General features: G+C 59.8%; 1 pseudogene across 1 annotated transcript; it reads right to left on the bottom strand.

Moving 5' to 3' along the window:
- Nucleotides 1-5,293: 5,293 nt before the first annotated feature.
- Nucleotides 5,294-5,614, bottom strand: LOC308229280 (feather beta keratin pseudogene; annotated as a pseudogene). Its single transcript has one exon. The product of its transcript is annotated as a feather beta keratin pseudogene (transcript).
- Between the last annotated feature and the right edge of the window lie 408 nt (nt 5,615-6,022).

A 6,022-nucleotide genomic window follows, 5' to 3' on the forward strand; every position in this document is an offset into this window, starting at 1 on the left:
GGGGGACCTGATCGCTCCCTACAACTGCCTGAGAGGAGGATGGAGCCAGGAGGGGCTGGGCTCTGCTCCCAAGGAGCAAGGGATGGGACAAGAGGGACTGTCCTCAAGCTGCACCAGGGCAGGTTTGAATGGAGCTGAGGAACAATTCCTGCCCCAAAGAGTGCTCAGGCATTGGAACAGGCTGCCCAGGGCAGGGCTGCAGGCACCGTCCCTGCAAGGGTTCACACATGGCCCTCAATGTCATGGGTTAGTGATGGCCTTGGCAGTGCTGGGGAATGGTTGGACTGGATGATCTTGCAGGTCTTTTCCAACCCAGGTGATTCTATGATTCTATGACTTGATGCAATCAGATCTGTTGCCCACAAACATGTCCATGCTCCCAGCCACAGGGACCCCAACCCTGGGAAAGGAGGATCGCAGCTCACAGGGACAGCAGGAGCTGGTTCTGGTCCATGCCCATCACCCCAAGGCTTGTCACAGATCCCTGTTGGCATCATGGCTAATCCCCAATCATCGGATTATTGTTAGACATCCCTCTGCTGCTCCCCACCCTGGTCTGCAGCAGGCACGTGGTGCCAGCACTCTCCATCTCTCTGCTCCCCGCAAGCTGGGCTGCAGGAGCCCCTCACTGTTCCCCTCCCAAGGCCCAGTGTGTGTCATCAAGGTCTAAGCAATGCCACAGGGGGCTGAGCCCTCTCACCCCCTGCTCCTAACCTGGGCTGAAGGAGATGCCAGAGGCTGTCCCAGTTGGCAGCCAGGGGCTGCATTGCGTTAGGTGTTTACAGAGGTGTAATGAGCCTGAGCAGGCTGTAATCAGCCTCTCCTCTGCTCTGCTGCTCTCGCGCTGGGCATGCAGGATCCAGGCCAACGCTGGGTTGAGCTGCAGAAGCTCTGGTCTTGCTTTTGTGATTGCAGAGCTAACTCTGGCCTGCTCTCAGCCACCAGCAGCATCTCCCAGCCCGGCTCTTCCATGGCCCACCCCTGCCAGGATGTGCTTATGCTGTCGCCCCATCCCATCAGTTTGCCTCTGAGCAGGAACCTGTGAGCAGAGTGCTCCATTCGTGCCTTCCCATCACAACCCCACCACGACCCTGGGGCAAACACTCCCATTATACCTCACTGGAGAGAAGCAGCACATCCCCTGGGCCAAACCCACAGCCCTGCCCTCATCTGACACAACCGACCTCCAGCAAAACCACTGTGCATCACTCCTGCTCCATGCTTGTGGCTGCCTTTTCCATCCTCACCCTCTCCCTGCCCCTGCTGATGAAGGGTACAAGAAGGTGCCTTTGTGCTCCCGGCTGTGTGATGCTCCCCCTGCTGAGGGGTGCCGTGGCTCATCCCGCATGCCCGAGGGAAGGTTCCAGGGGTTACTTCCACCACGGGTGATGCAATTCCTATTGCTTCATCCTCCCATTCCTCTCATTATTCTCATATTCAAGCCAAGATTGGGCCATATCTTCAGCCTACCCTTCCTGTCCACCCCATTCCCAGGTGACTCCTCTCCTCCTCCATACCTTTCTGTCCACAGATGTGGAAACCTCTGTGCACCTCCTTTCCCATCAAACCCAGCTTTGCTTTTGGACAGCCTCCTTCCCTTCTGCTCTTGCTGCCCTGTCTGGGCAGTCTCACAGCCTGCAGATGCGCCTTCATCCTGCAGCCCAACGCTGCCTTGTGTGCTCCATGTTTGGGAGCTTCTCCTCCAGCTTCAGCAGGAGCCACGCTGGGTTTTCGTGCAGGGGGAAGATCTGCCTGTGCCAGAGCACAGCTTAGCCCTGGGCTCAGGGAGGATGAACCCTGCTGTCCATTGGGATACCAGGAGAGAGACAGGAAAGCCCTGACACGGGATGGGGGCAGAAGGAAGGGATTTAAGCTTAGGCACCAGCTTTCTGCATGCTCACAGCTTCATGTGAAGCCCTGAAGTCTCCTCCTAGGAGCTCTCCTGTTAAGGCAAAGCCAACTGGCAACTGGCCAATAACCCCACCGGGGTCAGAGCTCCTGTCACCCCTAATCAGGTTGGGGAAATGGCAGAGGCAGGGGACAGCTTCCAGCACCCAAACTGCATCTGTCCCCACTTCCCCCTTCTTCCTGCTGAGCAGCAGAGACACTGAACCCCGGGGACCTCCGGGATCACCCCTTTTCAGGCTGCAGCCCCTACATGAGGAGCAGTTACAGGTCCCGGTGTAAGGTCCTGGGGCCGTGCAGCCCGGGGAGAAGAAGCTCCCGAGAGCCCCAGCCGGGGTCAAACGGGAAGAGACGGAAGGAAGAGGAGAGAGGCGACCCCGGGGACGGGGACGGCGGCTGCGGGGATGAGCGAGCGAGCGGGCGGGCGAGCGAGCGGGCGGGCGAGCGAGCGAGCGAGCGAGCGGGCGGTAGGACCTGGGGCTGCCTGGGCTGGCTGTGGAGTTAGGGGGCGGGGAGAGGGCGGAGACTCAGAGCTAAAAAAAGGAGGGGAGGGCGGGGAGATGTCTATAAAAGGAGAGGGCGGGGCCTAAAGGGCTGGACCATGTCCGTATAAGGAGTTGGCGAGGGGCGGGGCGATGTCCATACAAGGGGCTCCGCCCCCGGGGGAGCCGCTTTCCCGGGTGCCGGGGAATGAAGCCCGGAGGGTCGGAACTCGGCGCCCTCGCCGGTCCCCCGGCCCCTTCCAGAGCGCTTTGAGGCTCCAGCGGGCGCTGAGGCTCCGCAGAGCAGGGCCCGGCCGCGGTCGGTGCTGCGGTACCGGGACGAGCCCCGCGTTCCCGGATGTGGCTGCGGGGTTGGCGCCGCTCCCCGAGAGAGCCGAGCCCTGCGGGGCTGGGCGCCGGCTGCGGGGCTCTCCGAGAGCGTGAGGCTCCGCTCGAGTTCTGCGAGCGGAAACCGGGGTCTGAGCCTGGCCTGGAACTGGGCTCGGAGGTGAGCGGTAAAGTCCTGAGCCTTGGAGTATGGAAACGGGCTCCTGGGGCCGTTTCGGGTTCAGAAGCAGAGACCGAGTCCTGCGGTTTTGGAGATCGAAACTGGGGTGACTAAAGCCAGATTTGGGTCTCATAAATGGAGACCAAGTGCAGGAGTCTGGAACTTGGCTCCTGGAGTCAGTTTGGGCTGCTCAAAATCCAGGTTTACAGCTGAGAAATGAAGTCCCATGTGTTAAAGTCCTGAGAGGAGGTGACCTCCTGGGCTGATGTTGGGGCTCAGAAACACAGACCAAGTCCTGCCTTTGGCTGCTGGGCACCAGGAACCAAGTCCTGCACTTTCGGGTCTCAAAACAAGGCTCCTATGGCCTGATTTAGGTCTCAGAAAGAGAGATGAACTCCTGTGGTTTGTGAGCTGGATTTGGGGCTGAGAAGCAGAAACTGGTTGCTGTTTGGAGTGTGAATCCGAGGTCATTCAGCCAGTTTTAGCCCTTACAAACACAAAAACCCCAGCACTAAGTGCTGTGTTTGGAGTGCTCCAAGCCAGGCTTGTTTGGCCAGATTTTGGGCTCAGAAATGGTGACGAGGTCCTGCATTTTGGGGCACAGAATGAGACTAAATGCTGTGTTTTATGGGGGCTGAGAAATGGGCTCATGGAGCTGCTGTTAAAGCTGAGAAACAGAGACTAAATGCTACGTTTTGGAGCACAGGTTGATGTGGCCCATCAAAGAGCTCAGAAACAGACCAAGCGCTGCATTTCGGGTGCTTGGCACCAGGGCCCCTCAGCCCGTTTTGGGGCTCCCGAGAAGAGCCCAATGCTGCATTTGGGGGGCTTGGAACAGAGACCAAGCGCCCTGTGTGTGTGCTGGGAGCCAGGCTCATGTGGCCAGCACTGAAGCTGAGAGACCAAGAGCTGCGGTTCAGCACCCAGAGCAGGGTTCGGGTCCTGCCGGCTGGAACCTGACCCAGACACCGGCCCTGTGCTCCGGGGACTCACATCCACATCATGCGGGAGGCCGAGCCTGACGGTGCCGGCCGGTGCAGCCGCAGCCCCCGGAATCCCCGCTCGCTCCCGCGCCATGGTTCGGGCTCTGCGCGAAGCCGCCGCCCTCATTCCGCGGCCGCAGCCCCCGCGGGACCGCGCACGGAGCCCCCGGCGCGGTGCAGGCAGCGGGTGGGAGCGCGCAGCGCGGGACTTGGGTCCCGCTCCTAGTTGCGGGGCCGGGGAGGAGGCGGTGAGGCCGAGGCCCAGCTCCACTGCGGTGCCCGCACGAAGCCCGGGAAGCGGCGGATACCGGCAGGGACCCGATCCCGGCCGCCGCTCACTGACGCGGGCTCTGCGCATCCCCAGCCCCGGCATAGCCCCGGAAAGCGGGACTGGCGCAAGAGGAAGCGTTTGACCATGTCTGCAGGTGTGGAATGGGGAATTGGCTGGTTACTAAGTGCTGGTTGGAGGCTGAGCCCCTCCTGAGCACCCGTGCTAGAAAGGAAGTCTGCAGTGATGTGTCTTCTTGTGGTAGGAATCTCCTTGTCATGGACCACATCGCGCATCTGCCTGGTGGTGTTTGACTAGGTTGAGCTATTCACTCATGGAGACTTCCTCTCTCCAGGACAGGGCCACACTCACTGTAGGCTAAACAGGGCTATTTTAACTTGGTCTCACTGCAGGGTCCAAAGGGCTGAAAGAAATTGGTAAAGGCCCCTTCAGTCCTGGGTCAAAAGCTTTTTGATCTCTGCAGAGGACTTTTCCCTACAACACCTAAAGGAGGATTTCTTCCCAGATAGAGCACTTACGCAGAACAAAAGGGATGCTGGCATGCAGCCTCCATGGGAAATGGCCACCCAACTCACAAGACACAGAGCATTTCATGTCATGGGAAGGACTGCAAAGTGCAGAGACCAAGTTATCCTGGTGCATTAAAGAAACACAGTGGTGCTCCCTGTGCATTTTCCTCTCCCTTGGCATCTTGGCAGAGCATCTGCAGCAGAAAGGATGACACAGAGTTACAGCCTGGGATGTAGCAGAACTTTAATGAGTCAAATGAGGAAAACAGGACAGTCTCAATGGAAGCCCCAGTGCAGGAAGCACCAGGGGCAGAAAGGAGTCTGTGCCCCATGGCTGTGGTGGATCCTACCAGGTGCCCATCTTCTCCCCACAGAGGGAGCAGGGCCAGCAGGTCCTCCCTAGGCTGCCTTTGTGGGGCTCCCAGCCCAGGTGAGCACAAGAGAACAAGGACATGGGAGGGAAAGGAAAGAGCGGCAGAGGTGAAAAGCAGCATGGCCCATGCAAGGGGTGTTGGGGTTCCTCAGCTGCTCTGGAAGCAGCAACCCAAGGCCCCGTCCCCAGTGCGGTGCCATCTTGTGGGTCCCTGAGCCCTTCCCCAGGGCCATCGCCAGCAGCTTTAGCAGGGGGGGCACCTCCTGCCGCAGTAGCGGCCGCCCAAGCCGGAGAGGCCCAAGCCGGAGAGGCTGAAGCCCCCGGAGTTGATGGGCACTCCCTCGGAGCTCAGGATGCTGCCAACGGCAGCGGAGGTGGAGGAGCCCACGGCGGTGTTCTGCGGGAAGGAGCTGAGGATGGGGCCGGGCAGGGTCACCACCACGGGGGAGGGCTGGATGGCGACGATGGAGTCCTGGCACTGCCTGACACAGGGCTCGTTGCAGCTGTTGGCCAGCGGGGTCGGGCCGCAGGGCTGGCAGGGCACGCACGGGCTGTAGCAGGACATGTCTGGATGGTCGAGCTTCACCTGGAGACAGGGCAGGGGCAAGCACAGCAGGGACATGGGTTTAGGAGCAGCGTCGCACACCACTACATGACAGACCCTTAGCCCAAAAGACGTCCACCAAGAGCATCTAAGCTCAGGGAGATCCCCAGCCCCACAGCCCGGGAGACACTTTACCCAAGCTCCACCATCTGTTCAGGCTGCATATTCTTTGCCCTTCCCTCTCCCATGGAAAGCAGCCTCAAGAAGCCATAGGGCAAGGAGGCAGGTACGTGCTGAGATAACCCAGATGAGGGAGAGAGGGAGGAAATATGCAAGAGGACAAGAGCTTCAGACTCACCTTGTTCTCAAGGAGATGGAAGCGAGAGCAGTGGATGAGAGAGTGAGGAGAAGTTCCTGCTTTTATACTGC

This window comes from Psittacula echo (assembly GCF_963264785.1).
Source record: "Psittacula echo genome assembly, chromosome: 23".
Lineage (NCBI taxonomy): Eukaryota > Metazoa > Chordata > Aves > Psittaciformes > Psittacidae > Psittacula > Psittacula echo.